Below are 15,556 nucleotides of genomic sequence, written 5' to 3' on the forward strand. Positions count from 1 at the left end.
TAATAAATTACAATAAGACTAGGCAAACTCCCTCCTATGAGGGCTGGGCAAAGCAACCCAGTAGCAGTAAGAAGATCCCAAGAGAAGATGAAAGAGTCAGAGATACCCCTACTCTGACTGTTGGGAGTCCTACAAAAACCCCAATCTAACAATCATAACATATTTGCAGAGTATCTGACTCAGACCCATGCAGGCTCCATGATTCCTGCTCCAGTCTCTGTGAGTTCCTAAGAGCCTGGCTTAGTTGATTCTGTGGGTCGTGTTCTCCTGGTGTCCTGAATCCTCTGGCTCTTAAAATTCTTCCTGTCATTCTTCTGGGTTCTCTGAGCTTGGAGTAGAGGGATACAGTTGAAATCTCCATATTGGGTTCTCTTTCTGCCTAATATTTGTCTGTGGGTCTCTGCATTGGGTCCCATGAGCTACCAGAGGAAGCCTCACTGATGACTATTGGGCTAGGCACTGATCTATGAGTACACAGAATGTCATTAAGAGTCATTTTATTGATTGTTTTTTTTTTATCCTAGATCTCTAAACTATCCAGCCTCTGGTTTCTATTCATCCACATAGTTTCAGGCATGAGCTTTCTCTCATGACATGAACCTCAAATTAGAACAGTCATTGGTTGGCTACTCCAACAAGTTCTGTGCCTTCATTGCCCTAGCATATCTTGTAGGCAGGAATGATTGTAGAATGAAGGTTTTGTGGCTGGGTTTGTTTCCCAGTCCCATCACTGAAATTAGTCTTGTTACAGAAGATGGCCAATTCAGACTCTAAAACCTCCTTTAACAGGAGTCCTCGATAAGGTCACCCTTGCAGAATCCTGGGAGTTTCTCCTGCACTAGGTAGCCACATGGCCCACCAAATGTATGCTAATTCCAGTTGTCTCATCCTGCATGTACTCTCTCCCTACATCTCTCCCTCCTCCTGACATGGTCCTTCTGTTTCTATTCCCACCTGTCTCCAGTCCACCACAAAATTTATTCTATTTCCCCATTCCAAGGAGATTCATACATCCTCCGTTCAGCCCTCCTTATGTTCCATTTTTTCCTCCTTGTTATTGGCCTCTTTGGGTGTGCGGATACTAGCACGATTATCTTTTCCTTATAGCTAATATCCACTTATAATTGAATATATACCATGTTTGTGTTTCTTATTCTGGGTTACATCACACAGGCTATTTTTTTTCTAGTTCTATCTACTTGCCTGCAAATTTCATTATGTTATCATGTTAACAACTGAACAATAATCCATTTTGTAAATGTACCACATTTTCTTCATCCATTCTTCAGTTGAGCAACATCTTTGTTGTTTTTAATTACTGGTTGTGTAACCAGTGAAACTTCCAAGAACATAATTGAGACAATGTCCTCCTGGTAGGATGGAGCATCCTTTGGGTATAAGCCCAAGAGTAGTATAGCTGGATCTTGAGGTAGATAGATTCCTAATTTTCTGAGATAATGCCATATTGATTTCCAAAGCAACTGTATAAGTCCACACTTTCACCAGCAATGCAGGAGTATTCCCCTTTCTCCACTTCCTCTCCAGCATGACCTGCCACTTGTGTTATTTATCTTAGCATTCTAATAGGTGTAAGATAGAATCTCAGAGTTGTTTTTGATTTTCCTTTCACTAGTGACTAAGGATTTCAACATTTTTTTTTTGCTGTGAACAAAGTTATTTTTGTTTTTTTTTTTTTTGTTTTTTTTGGTTTTTCGAGACAGGGTTTCTCTGTGTAGCTTTGCGCCTCTCCTGGAACTCACTTGGTAGCCCAGGCTGGCCTCGAACTCACAGAGATTCGCCTGGCTCTGCCTCCCGAGTGCTGGGATTAAAGGCGTGCGCCACCACCGCCCGGCGTTTATTTTTTTAATTAAGAAAATTTTTCCATTCATTTTACACACCAATCAAAGATTCATCTTTCCCTCTGCCTGCACCCCCAACATCCCCCCCAACCAGTCCCCCACTCCCCCCGACAAGAATGCAAGGCCTCCCATGGAGGCACATCTAGTAGAGGCAAGTCTGAGTCCCTCCCCCTGCCTTCAGGCTGCAGAGGTAGTGGGCTCCAAAAAGCCCACTCATGCACCAGGGATGGATTCTGATCCTACCACCAGGGGCCCCCCAAGCCGATCAAGCTATACAACTGTCTTGTCATGCAGAGGACCTAGTCCAGATCCATGCAGGCTCCACAGCCATTGATCCAACTTTCATGAGTTCCCACTAGTTTAGTTTGGTTGTCTCTGCAGGTTTCCCCATCATGATCTTGACGCAGTTGCTCATAGAATCCCTCTTCTCTCTCTTTGACTGGACTCCTGGAGCTCTGCCTGGTGTTTGGCTGTGGATCTCTGCATCTGCTTCCATCAGTCACTGGAGAAAAGTTCTGTGATGATAGGGTATTCACTGAACATTTCTTTAAGTGTTTCTTGCTTATTTGAAATTCCTCTGTTGGGAACACTTTGTTTACATTTGTACTTCATTTTTAAAATTTATTATTTGATTTGTTGATGTCTAGTTTCCTGAGTTCTTTGTATGTTCTGGATATTAACTCTCAGTCAGATGTTGAGTTGATGAAAATCATTTTCCATTCTGAACACTCCTGGTTTCTCCTATTTAGTTATCCTTTGCCTTACCAAAGCTTTCAGCTTCATAAGGTCCCATTTATTACTTTCACATGCTTGGTTAGAGTTGCCCCAAGATATTTTATATTATTTGGGAATATTGTGAAGGGTCTTGTTTCCCTGATTTCTTTCTCAGCCCAATTGCCCTTTGTATACAAGAGGGCTCCCTAGGTTTTCAAGGTAATTTTGTATCCAGCCATTTCACTGAAGGTGTTTATTAGCTGCAGGAGTTTCTTGGCATAAGCTTATGTCTTCTATCATATCATCTGTGAATAGTGATACTTTTACTTCTTCATTTTCAATTTGTATCCTCTTGATCTCCTTTAGTTGTCTTATTGCTCCATCTAGACCTTCAAGTGCTATATTGGAGATGTAGAGACAGTGGGCAGCCTTGTATTATTCCTGGTTTTAGTGGAATTGTTTTGAATTTCTCTCCATTTAATTTGTTGTTGGCTATTGCTTTGCTGTAAATTGCCTTTATTATGCTTATGTATGTCCGTGGTATCTCTCTGAGACTTTTTTCATGAAGGGGTGTTAGGTCTTGTCAAATGCTTTTGCTGCATCTAATGAGATGATCAGATTTTTTTTCCCTTTCAGTTTGTTTATATAGTAGATTACATTGACAGTTTTGTGTATGTTGAACCACCTCTACATCTCTTGGATAAAGCATACATGATCATGGCAGGTGTGTTTTTGCATTCAGTTTGTGAGTATTTTATGGAGTATTTTTGCACCAATGTTATTGAGGTTTGTAACTTTTTTTCTTTGTTGAATCTTAGTATAGTTTGAGTATCAATATTACTATGGCCTCATAAAATGAATTTGGCCATGTTCCTTCTGTTTCTACTTTGTGGAATAGTTTGGGAAGTATAGGCATTAGCTCTTCTTTTAAAGTCCGGTAGAATTCTGTGCTAAAACTATCTGGTCCTGGACTTTTTGTTGTTATTGGGAAACTATTAATGACTACTTCTGTTTCCTAGGAGGTTATAGGTATATTTAGATTGCTTAGTAGATCTTGATTTAACTTTGGTAAATGGTATGTGCTGTATGTTGTTATGATTTTGATAAGAAAGGATATTATCTCTGAGTCTTTTAGTTAGTTTAGATAAGGGTTTGTCTATTATTTTAATTCACTCAAAGAACCAACTGTTTGCTTCTTTGATTATTTGAATTGTACCATGTGTTGATATTTTATTAATTTCAGCCCTCATTTTGATTATTTTCTGCCTTCTACTCCTCTTGGGTATGCTTACTTCTCTGGTTCTAGAACGTTCAGGTGTGGTGTTATGTTCCTAGTACAAAACCTCTACCATTGCCAGGTAGCACTCAGGAGGCAGAGGCAGGTGGATCCATATGAGTTCAAGGCCACCCTGGTCTACAGAGTGAGTTCTAGGACAGGCTCCAAAGCTACACGGAAAAACCCTGTCTAGAAAAACAAAAACAAAACAAAAAAATCTCTCCAATTGTTTATATGTAAGCCCTTACTGTTTTGGAATTTTCCTCTCAACACCACTTTCATTGTGTCCAATAACTTTGGGTATGTTTTACATTCATTTTCATTGAATTCTAGAAAGTCTTTAATTTTTTTCTTTGTTATTGTTTTGATTCATTTTTCATTTAATAGAAAGTTGTTCACTTTCCATGACTTTGTAGGTTTTCTGTTATTTCCATTGTTGAAACTCAGCTTTAATCCATGGTGGTCTGATAGGATGCAGGGGACTATTTAAATTTTTTTGTGTCTATTGAGACTTGCTTTGTGACCCAATATGTGGTCAATTTCGGAGAAAATCTTAAAAAGTGTTGAGACGAAGGTATATTATTTTGAGTTTGGATAAAATGTTCTGTAGTTATCTATTCTGTGCATTTGATTTCTAATATCTGTTTACTACAGCATCTTTCTTTTAGTTTTTGGCTAGATGACCTGTCCATTGTTGAGAGTGGAGTATTGAAGCTTTGCAATATCAGTGTGTAAGGTTCTATGTGCTTTTTAAGCTTTTGTAATGTTTCTTTTACAGAGGTGAGTGTCTGCATAGATTGTAAGAATTGAAAGATCATCATGGTGGATTTTTTTTCTTTGTAAAGTATGAAGTGTTCTACCCTGTCTCTTTTGATTAATTTTGCTTTGAAGTCTATTCAGTTAAATATTAGAATGGGTAAAACAGCTTGTGTCTTAGGTGCCTTTGCTTAGAAAATATTTTCTCAACACTTTACTCTGAGATAATGTCTGTCTTTGATGTTGAGGTGTGTTTCTTGTATGCAACAGGATGGATCCTGTTTTTGTTTCCATTCTGTTAGTCTGTTTCTTTTTTTAATTAAAGAATTGAATCCATTGATATTGAGATTATTAATGATAAATTATTGTTAATTCTTGTTTTTTTTGTTTTTTGTTTATGGTGTTAGAGGTATTAGTGATGGTGGTAGTTGTGTTTGTGTGTGTGTGTGTGTGTGTGTGCATGTGTGTATGTTCTTCTATTCATTTGACTTTGCTGATATGAAATTATTTATTTTCTGTGATTTTATGCATATAGTTAACTTCCTTGCATTGGACTTTTCCTTCTGATACCTTCTATAGGTCTGGATTTGTGGATAGATATTTTTTAATCTGACTTTATTATGCAATATCTTGTTTCCTCCATCTATGGTGATTCAAATTTTTCTGGGTATAGTAGTCTGGGCTGGCATCTGTGGTTTTTCTAGTCTGAGAGACATCTCTCAAGGCTCTTCTGGCTCTTAGAATCTCTATTGAGAAATCAGGTAAAATTCTAATAGGTCTGCTTTATATGTTACTTGACCTTTATCCCTTTAAACTTTTAATATTCTTTCTTTGTCCTGTATGTTTAGTGTTTTGATTATTGTGTGGTGGATGGTTTTTCTTTTCTGGTTCAATCTATTTGGTGTTTTGTAAACTTCTTGTAGCTTTTTAGTCATTGCTTCTTTATGATAGGAAAATTTCCTTGTTTGATTTTGTTGATAATATTTTCCGGGTCTTTGAGGGATGATTCTTGTCCTTTTGCTCTTCCTAATAGTCTTAAGTTCAGTCTTTGCATGGTGTCACAAATTTCCTGCCTGTTTTATATCAGGATTTTATCAGGTTATCATTTTCTTTAATTAATGTATCTATTTCTTCTATGTGCCTGAGATTCTCTCTTCCATATCTTGTTTTCTGTTGGTGATGTTCGCATCATTAATTCCTGTTAGATTACCTAGATTTTTCATTTCCAAAATTGTGAGAGCCCACAAAAATTCCACCTTGTGGTTTAACTCAAGGTCAGAGAGTCAGAGTTTATGTTGCTCTCCAAGGCTGCAAAAGAATAGTTACCAGTTATTTTACGTCAAGGCCTAATCACAAGATGCTTTGCCATGTGGTGTGGTTACCAGATGTTTTGAAGAGTCTATACTTGGTTGTACATTGTGCTTTGATCTTGAAAGGGGGAAGTCTTTTGCCTCTCCCCTTGCTAGTGTACAAAAATCCCATTAGCAATAAACTCGATGCTGTTTGTTATTGACCCGGGGCCCTCCTGAAGCTATCTCTGTTTCTGTCCTTTTTCTTGATCTACTTCTATATTTCCTGTGTACCATTTCTCAATTCCTCACTCACCCCTTTATGAGACCCTTTGATAGGTAAGGGCTGGACCCCAACACTGAACGCTGACACAGAATTCCCTCCATTTGATTTTTTCTTTATTGATTTTATTTCCATTTTCAGGTCCTAAACAGTTTTACTTATTTCTTTCAACCATTTGCTTGTTTTTTTTTTCTTGGCTTTCTTGGCTTGCTTAAGGAATTTATTCATTTCCTCCAACAATTTGTATATCTTTTCCTCAATTTCTTTAACAGATTTATTCATTTCCCCTTTAAGTTCCTCTATCGTCTTCATAAAGTTAGATTTCAGGTCATTTTTTTCTACTTCTTCTGTGTTAGAATATTCAGGGCTTGATGTAGTAGGATAGCTGGCTGTGCTGATGACATATTACCTTGTCTTTTGCTGATTGTGTTCTTACAATGGCATCTAGACATATGGGTTTGGGAGATTATGGGTCTAGGTGAAATTTTCTAAGTTTCTCTTGGTTGGGTATTTGTTTTTCTTCAGTTTCTAGTTCTTCTCTTATCTTCTGGATGGTGTGGTCTGTGGTAAAACAGTGAGTCTCTGCATGCCTTAGGGGTTGGAACACAGTTACAAGGACAGGTGGGTGGATTGGAAATAGGATTGGGAGACAGCTCAAAAGTGAGGGGACATGTTGGCTAGCCCCCTTCCTGGAATTCAGGAAGCCAGCATGGCCTTTGGTGGAGGGAATCAAATGGAGAGAATTCTGTCTCAGGGTCCAGTGTTGGGGTCCAGCCCTTACCTATCAAAGGGTCCCCTAAAGGGGGGAAGTGAGGAATAGAGAAATGCTACATAGGAAATATAGAAGTAGATGAAGAAAAAAGATAAAGACACAGGATAGCTTTGGGATGGCCCTTGGTCAATACACAGCAGCCCCTAGTTTATTTCTAATGAGATTTTGATACACTAGATAGAGGAGAGGCAAAAGACTTCACCCCATCTCTGCCCTAGTAGGTAGCTAGTAAACAGTGATGAGGAGTGGAGGGGAACTTGGCACAGGGTGGGCAGATACTCAGAGAGTGGGAGAGGTCTGCAAATGTTGTGACCTCTGGTAGATCAAAGGATCTCTGCCTGAGTTGGAGCCTGGGTCAAAATGATGAGGAGGGGAGGTGCCATTGGGGGTAGGATGTGCACTTTCTGAGAGAGCGGTTAGTCCATGATCATGTGGCCTACCTTGAGTTCTGGTGACTGATGTGGCCTCTGGACTAGCAGGGGTCTTCTGTCCTGCTACTAAGTCTTATAAGAAAAGAAAGATTTCAGGTAGAGAATATTAACAGCAAATGTTAGAGGAAATGGAGAGATAGATAGATAGATAGATAGATAGATAGATAGATAGATAGATAGTTTTTACAGGTGTCCTAGCCTGATTTATGGGAGAAGGCATATGATTGACTAGAAATAGTTGGAAGTACAGCTTATTTACAGAACTTTAAATTTGGCAGATCATGACACACAAAAAAATTATACATCTTAATGTGTAAACATTTGTCTTTATAAATATTTTTTTTAAATTTTATACAATATAGTTTTACAATGATTACCCTTCCACTAACTCCTTCCTGATCCTCCCTAATTCCCTACATACTTAACTTTCTGTCTTTCTTTCAGGAAAAACCACACAAACCCACAAAAACAAAAATCAAAACAATTAAAAAGACCAATAAAAGAAACAAATAAAAAGAGTACAAAACATCTACCAAAACATGAAGTTTGTTTTGTGTTGTCCAGCCTCTCTTCTGCATGGGACCTGTCATTGAATGTTGTTCACAAACCCAGCCACACTCTATTGTTGAAAACAAATTTTCTCTTTCGGAGAATGTTTCAATTACAAATCACTTCTTGTCTACAGGTGGGATTTTGTCTACACATCACTTCTCATTGCTGAGTTTCTTTATTTTTTTAACCTGTACAGGCCCTGTGCCTACTGCCACAGTTTCTACACATACATATGTGTAGCAGTCCTATGGTGTCTATAAAACACTGTTTCCTTGGAGTCATCTATCAATACTGTCTTACAATAGTCCTACCTCCTCGCCCATGTAAATTTTCAAGCTATGAGAGAAAGCTTGAAAAAGTCCCATTTACAGCTCCAAAATCTCTCACTGTCTACACATTGTCTAGTGTTAGGTATCTGTATTAACTTCCATATACTGTAAATAAAAGCTTCACTGATGATTTCTGATGATCTATGCATATAGAAATATGTCATTAGGAGTCATTTCATTGTCATGTTTCTTTAGCCAAACATTAGTACTAGATTTTCCATTAGGTCCATGACCTACCTAGTATCATGTTCTTAGTTGCTTTACTAGTGTGTGGTATGGGTTCCATCTCATAGAATGGTACTTAAACTCAGTTTAATAATTAGTTGGTTATTCCCATAACATTTGTTCCCCTATTGTACCAGTGTATTTTGCAGATAGGTTATTGTTGTAAGCCTCAGGATTTGTAGTTGAGTGTTATTGGTATTTGCCTTTCTCCTCTGGTAGTATACAAAGAACCATCCAGCACCATGAGTGCCATTAGGGATGAAGCCTCTAATTAGGCACCAGCTCAACTTCTCCATATTCAGTTACATAAGTCAGTGCTAAATTTAGCAATATGACCTTACTATCAGGTTGTGGAGAGTAACCAATAGCCTTATCAAGGCTCCATATTTCAAGGTTTCCATGGGATCTTCTTGGCCAAAGACTCAATAAGAGGTAAGCTATTCCTGCCCGGCACTGGAAGTTTTATTTTGTAGCATAATATAATGAATTAAGGAGTTGTGTTTCATATTATAGGGTGAATCAATTTAGAGCCTTTTTACATGTATATGTTTAGGAAGCTTCTACAGTAGTAGTTTTCATATGGATTTTCAAATATCCTTTACTATTACTTGTCCCTCTCTATATCCCTTCCTAAACACTTCCCTCCCATCTCCCTTCCAATTTCATCCTTCTCTTCTAGTTTCTTCTTTTCCTTTCCATAAAATTATTATGTTCTATTTCTCTTTCTTGAGAGAATCTCTCCTCTCTGCTGGTACTGAATCTCTGGGGTTATCCAGATTGTAGCACATGTATCAAAAGCTTAAAAGTTAACATCTTCATACAACATTTAGAATTTGGGGGTTTAGATAACCTCACTGGGGATGTTTTTTTTTCTAGTTTCATAATTTACCTGAAATTTTCATTATTTTATTTTTCTCAACAAGAGAATAATATCCCATTGTGTATGTGTACATTTTCATTATCCACTCATCTATTTATGGACATCTAGGCTGTTTCCAAACTTTAGTTATTATGAATACAACAGCAATGGACATAGATGTTCAAGTATTGCTATAGCAGGATGTAGCATCTCAGGGTACATGTTCAAGAGTGGTATGGCTGGATTCTGAAGTAGATTCATTCCTAGCTTAACACGGAATTTCTATAATAATTTCCATAGCGTCTATATGAATTTGCACTCTGACCAGCTATTAATAAATGTTCTTTCCTGGATTTTTTACCAGCATGTGCTGCCATTTGTTTAATTTATTCTAATTGGGGGAAGATGAGATCTCAAAGTAGTTTTAATTTGCATTTCCCTCTTACCTAGGGATATTGAACTTTTCTTTAAGAATTTATTCTATCTGAATTTCAACTTTTGAGAGGTCACTGCTTAGCACTGTAACCCATTTTTAAACTATGTAGCTAGAGTTTTTCTGGTCCTGCCTGGCCCACAGTCAGGACAAATCTCTCTCACCTGCCAGTCCCACAGCCACTCAGACTCAACCAAGTAAACACACAGAGACTTATTTTGCTTACAAACAGTATGGCCATAGCAGGCTTCTTGCTAACTGTTCTTATATCTTAAATCAACCCATTTCTATTAATCTATAAGTTGCCACATGGCTTGTGGCTTACCAGTATCTTTACATGTTGCTTGTCATGGAGGCAGCTGGCAGCTTCTCCTCTGCCTCAGCCTTTCACTTCCCAGAATTCTCCTCTCTCCATGTCCCACCTATAGTTCCTGGCTGGCTCACTGGCCAATCAGTGTTTTATTTCTTAACCATCTAGGAAATCTCAATGGGTTCAGCAGTTCTGTGTAGGAAGCTCCCATCATCCCTGCTACCCAGGAAATTGTTAGGGTTTTAGTAGCTCTGTGTCAGAGAGCAGGGACAGGGACCAAGTGCATATTTCTTATTTTGTTACAAAATCATAAATGTTTTGTCACAGCTTCATATTTTATACCAACTTTAAATAAAAAGCTTGGGAATGGTAAAAAAACAAACAAACAAAAAACACCCTAGCTCTTTTTTGCTTTTGAGACAGGGTCTCATTGTGTAGGCCAGATTAGCCTTAAACTTGAGGACTCAAGGCTCAACTTCCCAAGTGTTAGGATTAGAGGGTTCTTAAAAACAAATATAATGAAGGACACTTCTCTACTAGTCATAAGTATTTATCTAAGAGAATGATTAGGCAAAGGCTTCTATGAATAATCTATAAACAATGATGTATTTGTAACAGACAAAATGTAGAAATAAACTGAATGTCCCTCAACACCTGTGTGATTAAACAAACTGTGTACACTAAAATTATACACAGTAATCTAAAGGAAGAATCTATATATAAAATAAAGTTAAAAATCAGTTTGCTATGTATAAGAATGAGAATTACAAAGGTGTACATTATTATTCCACTTGTAAAATAATTTCTAGATGTCAGTTTAGATATACATTACTGGTCAGAGTGCTGAGAATAACTTATGAGTATGAATGTTCAGACCTATATGGGGACTTTTTATAAACCCTTCCCACTCCACAGCTCAGGTATCATCATAGAGAAGGAAAAATACAAAAAGTAAGATCCAGAAGATGAGGGTAAGCACTATGGAATATTATTTTGTGTACATTACGTTTGTTGTATTCATGGTCACACAGCAGCTGTGTTTATTTATAGAAGGCCTGCATAAGATCAAGCCACAACAAATTCCAGCATTGATGGAGGAGGAGCTCATAAGGCCTGGCCTATTTATGGTTACTATCACTGTGATGAAATAGCATTACCAAAAGGAACTTAATGAGGAAAGAGTTTATTTGGCTTATACTTCTACATCACTGCTCATCATCTAAATAAGTCAGGACAGAAACTCAAACACTTCATGTTGTCCCCTACAGAATTAATATATTCTAGAAATGATTACAAGTTTGCTCAAATATGTTCACACAAAATTAAGAATGGACAAGTTATGTTCCCAATGTACAACAAGAAAAAAACATGAAACAATGTTGGTGAGAAAAAGGGACTAGTATATTAAAAGATGGGAAGATATGCACCATGTTACTACATCCCTTAGGAAGGAAATAAAAACTAATTTAAATGGTTAAAATTCACCACAGTGGAAAAAGTAGAAGCAGTGGTATGCTATTTAGTTCAAAAGACAATGAAATCCTGTTATTTGTGACAATTCAGATGGGACTGGGTATTATCATGGTATACAGACTATGTACTCACAGAAAAACAAGGACTGTGTGATCTCATCTGCACTCATGTGAAGTGCAACAACATTCCTATGCCATATAAGAGGACACTCAACTATGCATTTTCACCACAGGATAACTAGAGATAACAGCTCTGTACTATGTAGTTTAAAAGCCTAGAAAGTATGCTAGATATTCTCATTGTCAAAATGATAAATGTGGGGCTGGAGACATGGTTCAAATGCTAAATCCTTGCTGCACAGTTATGATGACCTGAATTACATTGCAATAACTGTGTTTAGAAAGCTGAATGTGATGGTGTGTGCTTGTAATCACAATGCTGGGAAGTTACAGATGGGCATTTCCCAGAGGATGACCAGCCAGCAGAGTCAAGTCAGCAAGTTTCAGGCCAGTGAGGCCTGATTGAAAGAAGAGAAAATGAATGATTCCTGATGATTGACACCTGTGGTTGTCCTCTTGCCTACACACACACACACACACACACACACACACACACACACACACATACACACACACACACACACACACACACACACACACAAATGTAAGGAATAAATACGTTTAACTAGATAGACATGTTACACAGTGTATTAAACATGTATTAAACATCAAACAGTGCTCCTTAAATATGCACAATTCTTATTACTTTCTGTTATCAGTTATTAATAAATTTAAATAATTAGTAAATCAAGTTAGTGAATAGAATGTAAAAGGATCAACTTTTGGGAGTTCTTGTAATGCTCTGTTTCTTGAATGGGGCATTAACTGTATAAATTATTCTCTTCATGAAAATTCAATGAGATGTAAATACAAATAATCTGTTTTTCTGTATCTTTGTTAATCTTCAAATAAATCTAGTATCAAATAGAACAGTTGATTTTTTCTAATTATAACCATAATAATACTTAGTAAATATTTATGTAAATAAATTAATTTAAAGCATGTATCAACTTCATCTGAAAATCATAAATTAACATTTGAAATATATTAATATAAAATTACATGGATACAATTGTGGAGAAAAGTATAAAATTATCTCCAGAGATGAATACATATAACTCAATACTTAACAATTAAATATCTAACATCCATCCAATGTGGTATTTATCTATAACAAGTTGAAAAATAGAAGTGAGAAACACACTAATTTCTACCTTTTGGAAAAGGTATTTTTTAAGAATCATGATAGAGAGACAACTGAGTGGATAAAGCAGTTTCCAACAAGTGTGAGGACTAGAATCCTGTTCTCAGTAACCATGTAACATTCATGTAGTTCCCTGTCACTGTGCATGATGATGGTGGTCTGCTTGTAATTCCAATATTTAAAAGTAGAGATAGAGCATTCCTGGAGGAAGATGGCTATCTAGACTCATGTGAGTTGTCAAGTTAACTTGAGAGACCTTGAATTAGTGAATAAAGCAAAGAATTATCCAGAAACACTTAATAGTAGCTTCTAGCTTATATATTTATGTTCACACAGTGCCCCCCATGTGCACATTCATGCTTGCAAAGCAAAAGGTAATCTAAAGTGTGCATGTTACCAATTTAAGGAAAATTACAGGTGGTCTTAATAAAGTGAGAAGAAAATGGTGCCTGGCATCTCTATAGGGTTATGTTGAACTTGACATAAGAAAACACACAGCCACATACATACACACATACACATACACACACACACACATACACACACACACACACACACACACACACACACACACACACACACACGAGAGAGAGAGAGAGAGAGAGAGAGAGAGAGAGACAGACAGACAGACAGACAGACAGAGAGGGAAGGTTGCAGATGTGGTGCTGGAATTAGCAATCAGAAGAAGTTTTTGAGCTATTAGAACTCATCAAAGAATTCGCCAGCCTTGGCATACATAAACATCTTATTAAACTTAACAGTATGTACAGACAAGAACAGAAAGGAAGCTGAAATCTAAATAACAAAATACAGAGTAGTCAAAAGACCAAGCAAAACTATAACTGCAAGGTATTTAAAAACATCTTTGGGGATAGTGACACAATTTTTTGATGGAAGCAAACATCTGAATAAGTGATGTTGTCCTCATTGTTTGACTAGGGGGCATCAATTTGATAAAGAAGTCAAGTAGCCTGTAATTTCAAGGTCACCCCTACCATGATCTTCACAGCCTTTTTCTGTTATAAGTTGGCCTTTGAATTTATCTGAAACATTAGAGGCTAGGAATTGACAGTGCAATTCAGAAGGTGAAGAATGAACAAAGGCTACTAGGCATTTTTAAACCTCTCACTGTTAAAACAATGCAGCATGTGGTTAAAAAAAAAAGTCAATATATGAACATTCACAAATATGGGAGTGTAGTGTGTTCTAATATAATGATATAAAGCACTATATTGCACTATTAAACTTTTGTACATAGTTACAATAACATACAATAGATTGTATTTCAACCAGGAAATATTTCAATGATCAAAGCTCTGTGACTTTATTTATAGCCCCCAGGATCCCTCTTTTCACTTTTGCAAATTCTTGGGAATCTAATTTTACTTCCAGTAGCCAATGTCTAAGCTTTTTCTTGAACCAACTGACCCAGATGCCCTCAAGCACGTACCTATTCTACTTATGAAGTTAAAAAAAAAAAAAAGCCAAGTTCACTGTTCAAAGCTTGACATAGTACACTGTTGCTGTTGGGTTTTGTGGTTTTTTGTTTGTTTGTTTATTTTAATTTCTTAACAACCTCTCAGAAAAGGGTGTTTCTATGAGTTGGTCTCAGTATGTACTAATGTTCAGTTAACCTGACCCATTTTTTTTCTTCTGTGAAGTGATAATGGGAAATTGACCAGGAACCACAGCATAGATGGAAAGGAGATAGTGTAGATGAAGTAGAGATACTGGTAATTAGGGAACTTTACCACAAAACTTGATTTCAGTGCCTGCTGGAAGCAGATGCAACAATATTAAGCTTGTCTAGTTTTAAGAACTGGTACACGCCGGGCGGTGGTGGCGCATGCCTTTAATCCCAGCACTCGGGAGGCAGAGCCAGGCGGATCTCTGTGAGTTCGAGGCCAGCCTGGGCTACCAAGTGAGTCCCAGGAAAGGCGCAAAGCTACACAGAGAAACCCTGTCTCGAAAAACCAAAAAAAAAAAAAAAAAAAAAAAGAACTGGTACACAAGAGACCTCATATCTGTGACAGAGCTAAGGCTGCAGAATCTATGCCTGCCACTCTGTATGTACATATTTAAGCTTTACTGTAGCCTAATATCAAGACAGAAGTTTGTGAACAAAAGACCATATACATGAAGATGATGGAGGGATTTGTTCATTACTACAGTCTGCAATATGAATGGCCTACAGGGATCTGACAAATGTTTCTAACTGTATACAAGATGCTGCTAGTTCCAAAACTATCTATTCTTCTGGAGTTTGCTTATGCCTTATTCTAATTTCTGTGTTTACCAATTAAAAATAGTAAGTTCTTAGAAGATTGTAAATGAGTGAGAAAAATGCAAATGAAGATTGTTCTACCTCCCAGTGAAGCTCTTTGATGTCAGGAATACCAGATGAAATGACTTACTTTTCAACATGGAGAGAGTATATTAGCATTTCCTGGCCATTGCATCTGTAATGATTTCACAAAAATGGACCTGGAAGTTTATAGAATTTATTATTCACCTTCAGACATACATATGTCTTAACAATATGCCTAGTATAGTTGCTACTTTCTGCAAGTAGTAATGAGCATGGTGAAAACAAGGAGATGGGTCAGTATAGAGTCCACATGATGTCATCAGTAGGACAGGTCAGCATCATAGTGTCAATGGGATGGGTAAGCATTAGGTAATCTATGAAAACAGTGAATGCCAGCAGGACGTCATCAACATAGTGGGTCACC

This window comes from Peromyscus eremicus, chromosome 15 (genome assembly GCF_949786415.1).
Source record: "Peromyscus eremicus chromosome 15, PerEre_H2_v1, whole genome shotgun sequence".
Taxonomy (NCBI): Eukaryota; Metazoa; Chordata; class Mammalia; order Rodentia; family Cricetidae; genus Peromyscus; species Peromyscus eremicus.